At 39.5% G+C, this 12,435-nt stretch overlaps 1 pseudogene; it reads left to right on the top strand.

Moving 5' to 3' along the window:
* The first annotated feature begins 5,234 nt into the window (after positions 1-5,234).
* Positions 5,235-6,769, top strand: LOC121463512 (annotated as a pseudogene).
* Positions 6,770-12,435: the final 5,666 nt, after the last annotated feature.

The raw sequence follows: 12,435 nt of genomic DNA, 5'->3' as shown, positions 1-12,435 counted from the left end.
GAGAATCTGAAAGGGTTTTAGCTGGAGCAGAAAATACACAATGCGTTGTTTACATTGCTAAGGTTTTATTTGGCTTCCCACTAAGTTCACCCAATACCTCTTCTAAGAACTGTACATTATGAAGCAATTAAATACATGTTTCTATCAATGCCAATTTAGTGTCCCCACCCAGTCATCAAAGCTGAACCTGAAAAAAACAACCTTTTCAACTGGCTGAAGCCTGCTGGTTAGTAGAAATCATTAGTGCTATCAAGTGTGGGGCTGGTTGATTTTTTAGAATTTTATGAGATTAAAAGGCACACATATTCTGCTTTCCAAAGTTTTGCTTTCTCCTGTGTTCTTGAGAGGCACCCGGAAGTAGCCCGGGCAGAGCATGTGATCTTTTTCAGCGATTCGGTGGATGGGAGAATCCTGAGGTAGCGCAGACTCATGAAAGTTTCGTTCAGGAAAATACAGCTTTGTTCGTCTTAGTTTTAAAGTCAGGAGTCAATACAAAGTGACCATTGTAGGAGCCCTCAATAAATGGATTATCCTGCTTATTGGGAGAAAAGATGTAACAGCTTACATATGAACCAAACAAACATACAAAAGGCGTCAGCTTAGCAGAATCATAGCAAAAATACACCACAGAAATACTCAGTACCTAAGGCAGAGGCTTAAGGACATGCCAGTGGCATTTTATGATAGAACACTTTAAAAAAAAAATGGCACATTTTAGTGAAATGTAAAATAAATGTGACCTTTACGAAAGATGAGCTCTCAGGATAAGTATTATGTGTGTGTGTGTGGGGGGGGTGTTAATATATCAATATACATATTGCCTTTATAGATAGGTCTTATATGCTGGGGGGGGGGTGTTCTATCCATAGACATATTGCTCTTAAAGGCACATTTCGTGCATGTTTCCTTGAACAACTTCTGAGATGGTATGCGTACCTTCAAGCAGGTATTATTATTTTTGTTTAGTTAAGAATATTCCCATTGAGAGCAGAAGAGGTTAGCTGACAAAATCCATCCCCTTATAGCAGAAGAGCTGTGCTGTGGCGTAGAGGGGCCCTGTTTTGCTTCCTTGCCTAGGCAGCTTGTCCCTGAGGTCAGTCCACAGCCAAAACTGTACATTTCAACGTTACATTTGGAAAGAAGAAATGCAAAATACACTGTATTGAAACAAGCAAGCTGAAAGCTTCCATAAGAAAGAGCAAAGCTTTTATTTATTTTTTTCCTCTGAAAGAACCCAGTGCAGTGGCTTCCTGGGGTCTGTCTCTGTGTATATCCATAGTGATGGTACCATCCCTATATGTCTATGCAGTCACTTCCAATAGACAACATCTGATGTTCTTATGTTGGCCATAGCTTTTGGGGCGGGGTGGTGAGTATCAGCACCACTTAAGCCTTTAAAATGATGCATTGCTGGTTTTTCTTTTTTGTCTCAGTAATCGTTTAGATACAATTTGTATTAATTTCTGACCAGGGAAGTATAAAGGAATGCAGTTGTTTTGAGGGAGATGGATTCAGGCTTGTCTGTAGCCTTAATCATCAGTGTTTTTCTTTTTAATGTGTTTCAGAGTAAGGTAAGACAAGTTGGAATGTAAATAAGGTTTTTCTCATTTTCTCATCCCTGATTATTCCCCCCCCCCATCATTTAATCCTTCTTTTAATTCTCATTTCCTTCATTATCCTGTGACATTTTAGAAAGTTATTTGCTTAACTTTTGTTCACATCTTCCATTTTAAATACTGGGTGAGTTTCCCGAGGTCAGTGAAACCTCTTGCAAGACAATGTAAATACGTTTTAGTGAGTTTTAAAGTATGTGCTTTTTAATTCATATCCTTAACTTTTTTATTCCATGGTAGAAATAGAACTGCTCAGATATTCCTTCTCTCCAGGTATTAAATTATAGATTATAGAAATAGCTGGTCAGGCATGAGAATGTCAAGACAATATGGCTCAGCAATGTGTTTCCCTCCAATAAAAAGTTGGAATTTGATCGCCCAAGTGCTAAGATGCGTCTCATCTTGTGTAGCCATTCAGGGGCCTGTAGTTTGAAAGATAGGCTGAAAAGTTGCTTCTTGTTTTCCTTTTGGAAAATGTCAGTGTTTTTCTCTGAACATCAAGCATCTAACAAGTGTTTCTCTTGATGGAGTAATTTACAGCGGTCGGTCGTGAGAGGGAAGAGGGGCTCGTTATCCCGCGTGGGCTGTGAATGCCCGTTGCTTAGATCACAGTGAAGTTGCTGAAGGAAGAGCAACAGGCGCTTGGGTACCGACTCTGACTTGAGTGAACTTAAAAGGAAAATGTGGCTCTTTGTTCTTTAAAGGCATTTTTTCTTAATGGACAAAGATTGCCTTTCTCAAGCAAATCTTTGAACCATCTTGTTGACAGTTAGGAGGAAACTAAAATGGCACAGAAAACGCATCGAAAGGGTCATTTCTTGATTCTGCTTTTAAAAAGATCTAATTCATTTTCTTAGGGTTTTGACATATTTATGTATTTTTTCTTTTAAAGTATATATGAACGGCCTTAAAAACTCTGTCAATAGTCACCTGATATATCATTTATATGACTAAATTCTGGTAAAAGATAAATATGAATATTAAGTCAGTACAAATGCCTCGAGCATTCGGTGCTGTTAAGTCATGCATCAGTTGTCATTATGAGCTGAACAATGTCTACATTTTGAGGAGCAGCATGTTTGGTGTAGCTAGTCAGAACAATGTGTAATCTGTTAATGAGCATGTGATCCTGCCCAACCCAAATTATTTACAAGCCACATTTATGAAAAGTTTCATGAAGGAAGAGTATTTAATCTACCAAAAAAAAAATACAGCAGTTTTACACACCAGTGAAAACTTGGAGCACAAGAAAAAAAAATACAGATTCTGATACTATCAAACATTGAGAAATTGGTAGTTCAATTTTTATTACAATATTTTTTTCATTAAAATTTTATCATTGTTTCTTGATGAGCTTATTCTGTTAGGTTCTTGGAGATCTCGAGTCAGCAAGATCCTTTGGTTTCATCTTCTGTTTTTAAAGCTCAGCTCAGTTCAACTATGCACAGAATGACCCAGAAGGACAACTTACCCAAAGAACTGCACTTGGGAAAATGCCTATAATGATGTCTGTTACATGCATGCATGCAAAATCAAGTGGGCCAAAGCCAATCGGCATGTGTAAAACACCACTGTCCTTTCAACAGCACATAGATGCCTTCTTTCCTTTGTTTTGTTTTTTTTTTTTTTTTTGGTTGGTTTTTGGTTTTGGAGACGGGGTTTCTCTCTGTGACCTTGGAACCTGTCCTGGAACTCACTCTTTAGACCAGGTTGGTCTCGAACTCACAGAAATCCACCTGCCTCTGTCTTCTGAGCCTGGAAAATGCACAGTTTCTTTGCAATGACTTGGAGTTCTCATGGAAATTATTTATATTTCAGATCTTCACTACTGCACTCAACTTTTCTGCCTTGTGTTTAGGCAATTTCAGTGTCATTAAAATCTTAAGTAAAATAGGGCAAAGATGCATCATTGACATTTTAGAAAATTTTTCTTGTCCTGTGTCCCAGAATGACTCTAGGAATTTCCCATCCCTGGGTTATTTTGGTTGTTCTTAATGTGCATTTGCATAAAGAATCATCCGATAAAGGCAAAATAAAAACCTAGGTCTCTATTTGATGAACTTAATCTTATGTTTTAAAATTAAATGATAATTATTATGCATATGTAGGACAGAGCTCCAGTATAAGGGATGGAGGTGAGGTCACATTCTGCTAAGAGAGCATGTTGGTTATTTATCCCCTGCAAAAGCTGCATACTGGGAATAACGTGTCTTAAAGTGTCCTCTTTCATAAACTCTTACCTTAATCATCATCTTTCAAAACAGTTATTAAGTAGAAAATTATGAAATTTAAACTCACCTCTACTTTAAGCCCTTTTGAATTACTGATGTTAAACTATACTATGTCTTTGTAAATAAATCGGTTCTATAAAATCTACTATAAGAAAGCATCAGAAATTAATATGAAAATATGATCAAATGTGATAAAGAAAACTTTATGTTTCCATATGATTCCAATGATTTGTGTTCGTTTTCACAAAAGAGACAGAGACCCGCACTGGAGCACCGGACTGAGCTCCCAAGGTCCCAATGAGGAGCAGAAGGAGGGAGAACATGAGCAAGGAAGTCAGGACCACGAGGGGTGCACCCACCCACTGAGACAGTGGGGCTGATCTATTGGGAGCTCACCAAGGCCAGCTGGACTGGGACTGAAAAAGCATGGTATAAAACTGGACTCTCTGAACATGGTGGACAATGAGGGCTGATAAGAAGCCAAAAACAATGGCACGGGTTTTTGATCCTACTTCATGTTTTGGCTTTGTGGGAGCCTACCCAGTTTGGATGTTCACCTTCCTAGACCTGGGTGGAGGGGGGAGGACCTTGAACTTTCCACAGGACAGGGAACCCTGACTGCTCTTCAGACTGGAGAGGGAGGGGGAGAGGAGTGGGGGGAGGGGGAGAGGGGCGGGAGGAGGGGGAAGGAAATGGGAGGCAGGGAGGAGGCAGAATTTTTTTTTCAATAAAAAAATAAAGTTAAATTAAAAAATTTTTAAAAATATATCTGTAGGATTGGTTCTGGAGAATTGTCTGTATTCTATCAATCATGTATTTTAATAAAATGCTGATTGGCCAGGCAGAAAGTATAGGTAGGTCAACCAGACAGGAAGTAGAGGCAGGGTGATGAGAACAGGAGAATGTTAGAAAGGAGGAAGCCCATTCCTTCCAGTCCAGCCAAGACCACCAAAGAGGCAACATGCGATCTGCCCGGCTGAAAAAAGTATCGAGTCCAAAGCCACAGAGAAAACCTGTCTCGAAAAAAAAAAAAAGTATCGAGCCATGTGGTTAACATAGATAAGAATAACGGGTTAATATAAGCTACAAGAGCTAATAAGAAAACTGATCTAATGGGCCAATCAGTTTTATAACTCATGGAGACCTCTGTGTGATTTTCTTTGGGGCTTGCCAGCTGTGGGAACCGGGCAGGAGAGAAATCCTCACAAGCAGGCCCTCTTTGCTACATCGGATGATAAAAACAGGCACAAAGTCTGAGGGCTGAGGAGCAGTGGACGTTTCGAGGGCCGTGACCCTGCAGTCCCCAAGCCCCACACCTCCTTTCGTGGATGCCTGAGCCCGCTATGCGGCCTTCCCTTGTTTACTAGCTTACTCCCTTATTCCTGCAACCATGTCGTCGAATGAGAATGCTAATTCATCAGCTGCCCAGCTTAACAGACTCAAGAACAAGGGAAAAGACAGTGCAGAAATGTGGCACCGCCGAATAGAAGTCAATGTGGAACTGAGGAGAGCGAAGAAAGATGACCAGATGCTGAAAAGGAGGAACGTCAGCTCATTCCCCGATGATGCTACTTCTCTCTTGCAGGAAAACCTCAACAATCAGGGTACTGTAAATTGGTCTGTTGAGGACATTGTTAAAGGCAGAAACAGCACCAATTTGGAAAGCCAGCTCCAAGCGACTCAAGCCCTCCGAAACTGCTTTCTAGGGAGAAACAGCCTCCTATAGACAACATTATCCGGGCTAGTTTGATCCCCAAATTTGTGTCCTTCTTGAGCAAAACTGATTGTAGTCCCATTCAGTTTGAATCTGCTTGGGCGCTTACTAACATTGCTTCTGGAACATCATCTCTCTCTTGGCATCCCCCCATGATCACATCAGTGAGCAAGCTGTGTGGGCTCTTAGAAACATTGCAGGTGATGGTTCAGTTTTCCGAGAACTGGTTATCAAATATGGTGCAGTTGACCCACTGTTGGCACTTCTTGCAATTCCTGACCTGTTTTCCTTGGCATGTGGTTACTTATGTAATCTTACCTGGACACTTTCAAACCTTTGTCGAAACAAAAATCCTGCAACCCCCTTCCCCCCTTAGATGCAGTTGAGCAGATTCTTCCTACTTTAGTTTGTCTGCTACATCACAATGATCCAGAAGTGTTAGCAGATTCCTGCTGGGCTATCTCCTATTTGACTGAAGGCCCAAACGAGCGCATTGAAATTTTTGCTAAGACAGAAGTTGTGCCCCAACTTGTGAAGCTTCTGGGAGCTACTGAATTGCCAATTGTGACTCCTACACTGAGAGTCACTGGGACAGCTGCACAGACGCAAATTGTGATAGGTGCAGGAGCTCTTGCAATCTTTCCCAGCCTGCTGACAAACCCCAAAACTAATATTCAAAAGGAAGCCACGTGGACAATGCCAAACATCACAGCTGGATGCCAGGACCAGATACAGCAAGTTGTGAATCATGGCTTAGTCCCATTTCTTGTTGGTTTCCTTTCTAGGCCGACTTTAAGACACAGAAGGAAGCTGTGTGGGCTGTAACCAACTACACCAGTGGTGGGACAGTTGAACAGAGTGTGTATCTTGTGCATTGTGGCATAACAGAACCTTTGACGAACCTCTTCAGTGCAAAATATACCAAAATTATTTTGGTTACTCTTGATGCCATTTCAAATATCTTTCAGGCTGCTGAGAAACTAGATGAGACAGAGAAACTCAGTATGATGAGTGAAGAGTGTTGGGGCTTGGACAAAATTGAAGCACTACAGAGCCATGAAGGTGAGTCTGTATACAAAGCCTCATTGAGCTTGATTGAGAAATATTTCTCAGTGGAAAAAAAGGAAGATCAAAATGTGGTGCCAGAAGCTACCTCCGAAGACTTTGCCTTCCACATTCAGGATGGGGCCCCCAAGACGTTTAACTTCTAATGTCAAGCTGAGGCACAAAGTTCTTAGCTATGTGCTGTGTTTCTCATAAATTTGTCTTACTGTTTCCTCTAAGAACTCTTTTTAAATGTGGTTTATTATTGTAGCACTTTTTACAAAGAAACTATACTTGAACAGTTATAAACTGTACATACTATATGAAACTGTCCTCTGAGTTTCTTATTTCTATGTGGAATTTCGTATCCTGCAGTGTCCTGTAAATAAAGATTATGTTCCATCCCTAAAGAAAAAAAAAAGCAAAATTAAATTTTTCCTTCCCTATGCAATATTAATTCATTGAGGTAGATATGTCAATAGGAGGTGGCATTGCTCTTTCCAGGAAATTATTATGTAAGAGACTGCTGTATCTGAATTATGTTCATGGCATTGATAAAACTGAATAATTATGAAGTTATATAAATTTAAAGTTTGGGATGATTTTATTTATTTATATTTTATTTTTGTTTTTGGAGACAGGATTTCTCTGCGCACCTCTCACTGTCCTTGAAATTGTTCCATAGACCATGCTAACCTTGAACTAAGAAATGTCCCTGACTCTGCCTCCTGAATGCTACAATTAAAGGTGTCCAGTTTGGGATGATGTTAAATTTGATTTACATATTTACTTTTGTTTGTATATTAATTATAATATTCAGATCAATTTCAATAAAAATGATTCTAATGTGCAAACAGTTCCTCAGATTTCTTTCCATTGAAAGCAACAAGGATAACTTTTTTTATAATTGATAGTGACAATTCTTAATGGTACAATTATGGTGACATATTTAATGTTTTATGATTGAACATTTTCACACATATAGGAAAGTCAATTTTCTGATTTCTTGTTCTCAAGTATTATCAAAAACTCACAACTTTGCTTACAATAAAAGGTAATGCTTGGTAAAATAAAGGAAATTAATTTTTAAAATAAATATGTCCATTTTGTAGATACAAAATATCACTAAAGCTAGTCATGCTGTTACATCTATCTATCTATCCATCTATTCATTCATCCATCCATCCATTTATCTATCTAAATCTGTCATCTATCTGTCTCTCTATAGCACAAAAGAAAACCACTAATTGTATTTACCCAATTGAAATTGATGCAAGTAAATGAAAAAAAAAGTAGCTTAAAATTAGCATTGTAAGATTCTTTAGATAAGCGGGCTCTTGTGTGTGTCTACTCTATAGGTCTTTTAAAGGGTCTCTCTGGCAGTGAAGTAATTAATCTGAGTAGCCCTTTCTTCCAATTGCAAACTCTGGGATATTCCAAATACTCATTCAGATTTGGACAATAAAACTAAATATTATTTTTCATGCTATTCAAGGAAAATAAAATTTCACAATAGTTGTTTTTATGAGTACTTTTTACCGCTTCAGGAAATACATTGAACCATGTTCTTTATTTTATCGTATTATTGGTGTGCATATATGTATGTGTTTGTGCACATGTATGTAGGGATCACAGGTGGGTAGGCCACTCATCCGTGTGTATGCAGAAGGTGGAGGTGGGTGTCAGGTCCTACTCTACCGCTCTCCACTGTATGTTTTGAGAGAGAGTTCTCCCTGAACCTGGAGCTCAACATTCCATTCAGAGTGTTGGTCTGGAAGCCTATGGGAGATCTGCTCATTTTGCCTGACCCAGAACTGTGATTACAACTCTTCACTGACATTTACAGGGGGCTGGGATCTGAACTCAGATCTTTATGCCATGTAGAAGGCATTTACCCACTAAGCAATCTTCTTAGTCCTCAACTATGTTAATTAAACTTTTATTTATATGCAAAATATACATATTCAAACAAATTTGAAGAAAAATGTTCATGAATATGAAGTCAGTTACACTCCAAATAGGATATAAACAATGAAAGGCATAGTTAATACATTCTGTGCTACTTTTATGGGCCTTTCCATGTGGAATTATAGGTTCATGGTGGTACACACTGTGGACAGTGCTTCTTAATTGAAAGGACTCAGATAGCCGGGCGGTGGTGGCGCACTCCTTTAATCCCAGCACTTGGGAGGCAGAGACAGGCGGATCTCTGTGAGTTCGAGACCAGCCTGGTCTACAGAGCTAGTTCCAGGACAGGCTCCAAAGCCACAGAGAAACCCTGTCTCAAAAAGCCAAAAAAAAAAAAAAAAAAAAAAAAAAGAAAGGACTCATATATGAGAGAAGAAGGTCTACACTCTCATGCAAAGTTAGGAAATTTACAAAGAATCATTGACCTTGGCACAGAAATGTGGCCTCATTCCAGCGACTTTGACATATAAGACTCATTTCATGAATGAGAAAATTGGCTCTCAGAAAGATGAATGGCTTTTTCCAAAGGCAAATACCGATTTAATGAGAACAGAACTAGAACTAGAGATTTGGATAATTTGGGCTGGTGCTCTGTTCTCTTACTACCATGCTCTCACGAATGAGGATGTGTATCTGAATGGCCCAGTAGTCCCTTTATTTAAATATACACTATTTAAAACCATTAAACTGCACTTTAAAATGGAGTTATTTTATTTTGATTTGTGCATGTTTCTGTGTGATTGTATGCAAATGTGTCTGTAAGCCAACAAAGGCCAGAAAAGAGCATTGGATTTCCAGGGAGGGAATTACAGGTGGTTGTGAACTGCCCAATGTGACTACTGAGAACTGAATTTAGGTCTTTTGAAAGAGTGAGTTATCTGAGCAGCACATAAGCAGAAGTTTTAAATTCAACTGCTTAAAATCACTCAAAATTTCATAAATGACTTGAAGAAAAATATAAAATGTTTCTTATTAATTTATTCTTTGTCATTGTTTTTTATTGAGCTATATGTTTTTCTCTGCTCCCCTTGTTTTCTCCCCCTCCCCTTCTAACTTCTCCAATGGTCCCCATGCTCCCAATTTACTCAGGAGATTTTGTCTTTTTCTATTTCCCATGTGTATTAGATGTATGTCTGTCTCTCTTAGGGTCCTCACTGCTGTCTAGGTTCTCTGGAATTGTGAATTGTAGGCTGGTTTTCTTTGTTTTATGTCTAAAAGCCACTTATGAGTGAGTATGTATTATATTTGTCTTTCTGGATCTGAGTTACCTTACTCACTATGATTTTTTTGGATCCACCCATTTGCCTGCAAATTTCAAGATGTCATTATTTTTTCTCACTGTATAGTATTTCATTGTGTTAATGTACCACATTTTCTTTATCCATTCTTTATTTGAGGGGCATTTAGCTTGCTTCCAGGTTCTGGCTATCACAAATAATGCTGCTATGAACATAGTTGAGCATATGTCCTTGTGGTATGATTGAGCATCCTTTGGGTATATACCCAAAAGTGGTATTGTTGGGTCTTGAGGTAGGTTGTTTCTTAATTTTCTGAGAAATTGCTATGATGATTCCCAAAGTGGCTGTACCAGTTTGCACTATCAAAAGCAATGCAGGAGTGTTCCCTTTACCTACATCCTCTCCAGCATAAGTTGTCCTCAGTATTTTTGATCTTGGCCTACCTGACAGGTATAAAATCTAATTTAAGAGTTGCTTTGATTTGCATTTCTCAGGTGCCTAAGGATGTTGAACATTTCCTTAAGTGTCTTTCAGCCATTTTAGATTCCTCTGTTGAGAATTCTCTGTCTAGGTCTATACTCCAATTTTTTTATTTGTTTCTTTCTTCTTTTGATGGCCAGTTTTTTTTTGAGTTCTTTATATATTTTGGAGATTATCTCTCTGTCTTATGTAGGATTGGTGAAAATCTTTTTCCATTTTATAAGCTGCCATTTGTTTTGTTGACTGTATTCTTTTCTTTACAGAAGCTTCTCAGTTTCAGGAGATCCCATTTATTAACTGCTGCTCTCAGTGTCTGTGCTACTTGGGTTTTATTTAGGAAGTGGTCTCCTGTGCCACTGCATTCAAGTGTACTCCCACTTTCTCTTCTATGAGGTTCAGTGTGGTTAATTTTATGTTGCAGTCTTTGATCCATTTGGAATTGAGGTTTGTTTGTTTTTTTTGCATGGCAATAGATATGGATCTATTTGCATTCTTCTACCTGTTGTTATTCAGTTATGCCAACACCATTTGTTGAATGTGCTTTCTTTTTTCCATTTTATATTTGTTGCTTCTTTGTCAAAAATCAGGTGTTCCGGCGCGCAGACGCAACCAAGCATAAAACAGTGAAGCCCACACTGAGAGCAGACTGCCCCACTACAATTAAATCAAGTAGGTTTTTTGGGGCCTGGCCTGCAGAGTGCTAGGCCTTTTATTGGCGAGGTCCCTGGCAAACGGGGAGTCTGGTCCTGTCCCTGAAGACCCTCCTGAGTGAGGAGAGTGTTCTTGGCCTGCAGTGGGACACAGGAAATGGAGCGGGGGCATTCCCCGACCCCCTTGACCCCCCGGTTAGCCTGCGAGGGCTGGTACCCTCTGCTGGGGCTGCTCCTCGGCTGCGACCTCTCTCTCCCTGGCATATCCCAGCTTGCACCCAGGGGCCTCCTTCACTCCCCCTCCCTTCTGCGAAGCCGCAGGATTACCCAGTTTAGCCTGTTTGTGTGTTGAGTTGGGAGCTCAGGACAGAGGGCAGCGGGAGTTTCTCTGTTTTGGTGGCTGGCCTGCAGAGAGGTAGGCCTTTTGTTGGCGAGGTCCCTGGCAAATGGGGAGCCTGGTCCTGGTCCTGAAGACCCTTCTGAGTAGTGAGAGAGATCTTGTCCCACGGCAGGAGCCAGGAAACGGAGCGAGGGCAATGTGTAAGCGGGGCCCCTGGCCAGCAGGGAAACCTGTTCCTGTTATAAAAGACACATTAGATAGCATCGATAGGAGGAGATGGGCAGGCGCCAAGGCAAGAATTCAACCAACAATCTGAAAAACAACATGAAAACACCAGAACCCAATGATCTTACAACAGAAGGACTTGAACACCCTAACACAGAAAAAGTGGAAAAAATTGACTTTATGAAAGCAATAGAGTCCCTTAAACAACATGTAAAAAATGCCCTTATAGAAATGGATGAGAAGTATAACAAAAAGTTTGAAGAAATGAGTAAATACGTAAATGATACTCTGGGAAACCAAGAAAAAAACGATCAAACAGGTAATGGAAACAGTTCAAGAATTGAAAACTGAAATGGAAGCAAGGAAGAAAACACAAACTGAGTACCAGCTGGACATGGAAAATCTAGGTCAACGAGCAGAGACTCCAGAAATAAGCATAAGCAATAGAATACAAGAGATAGAAGAAAGGATCTCAGATTCTGAAGACACCATAGAGAAAATAAACACACTGATAAAAAAAACAGCAAAAACAACAAATTCTCATCACAAAACATTCAGGAAATATGGGACACAATAAAAAGACCAAACCTAAGAATAATAGGGATAGAAGAAGTAGAAGAGTCACAGCTCAAAGGCCCAGAAAATATTTTTAACAAAATTATGGAAGAAAACTTTCCCAACATAAAGAAAGATATTCCTTTGAATATTCAAGAAGCATACAGAACACCAGACTGGATCAAAAAAATCCCATCGCCATATAATAATCAAAATACAAAATATACAGATCAAAGAAAGAATATTAAGAGCTGCAAAGGAAAAAGGGCAAGTAACTTATAAAGGTAAAATGATCAGACTTACACCTGACTTCTCTATGGAAACCATGAAAGCAAGAAGGTCCTGGATAAAGGTACTGCAGAGAATAAGAGACCATG

Source organism: Microtus oregoni, unplaced genomic scaffold (genome assembly GCF_018167655.1).
Source record: "Microtus oregoni isolate MIOR12 unplaced genomic scaffold, Mior012 000026F_ref0000081, whole genome shotgun sequence".
NCBI lineage: Eukaryota > Metazoa > Chordata > Mammalia > Rodentia > Cricetidae > Microtus > Microtus oregoni.
Note: the sequence above shows the minus strand (reverse complement) of the source record. Positions and strands in the feature narration are given on the sequence as shown.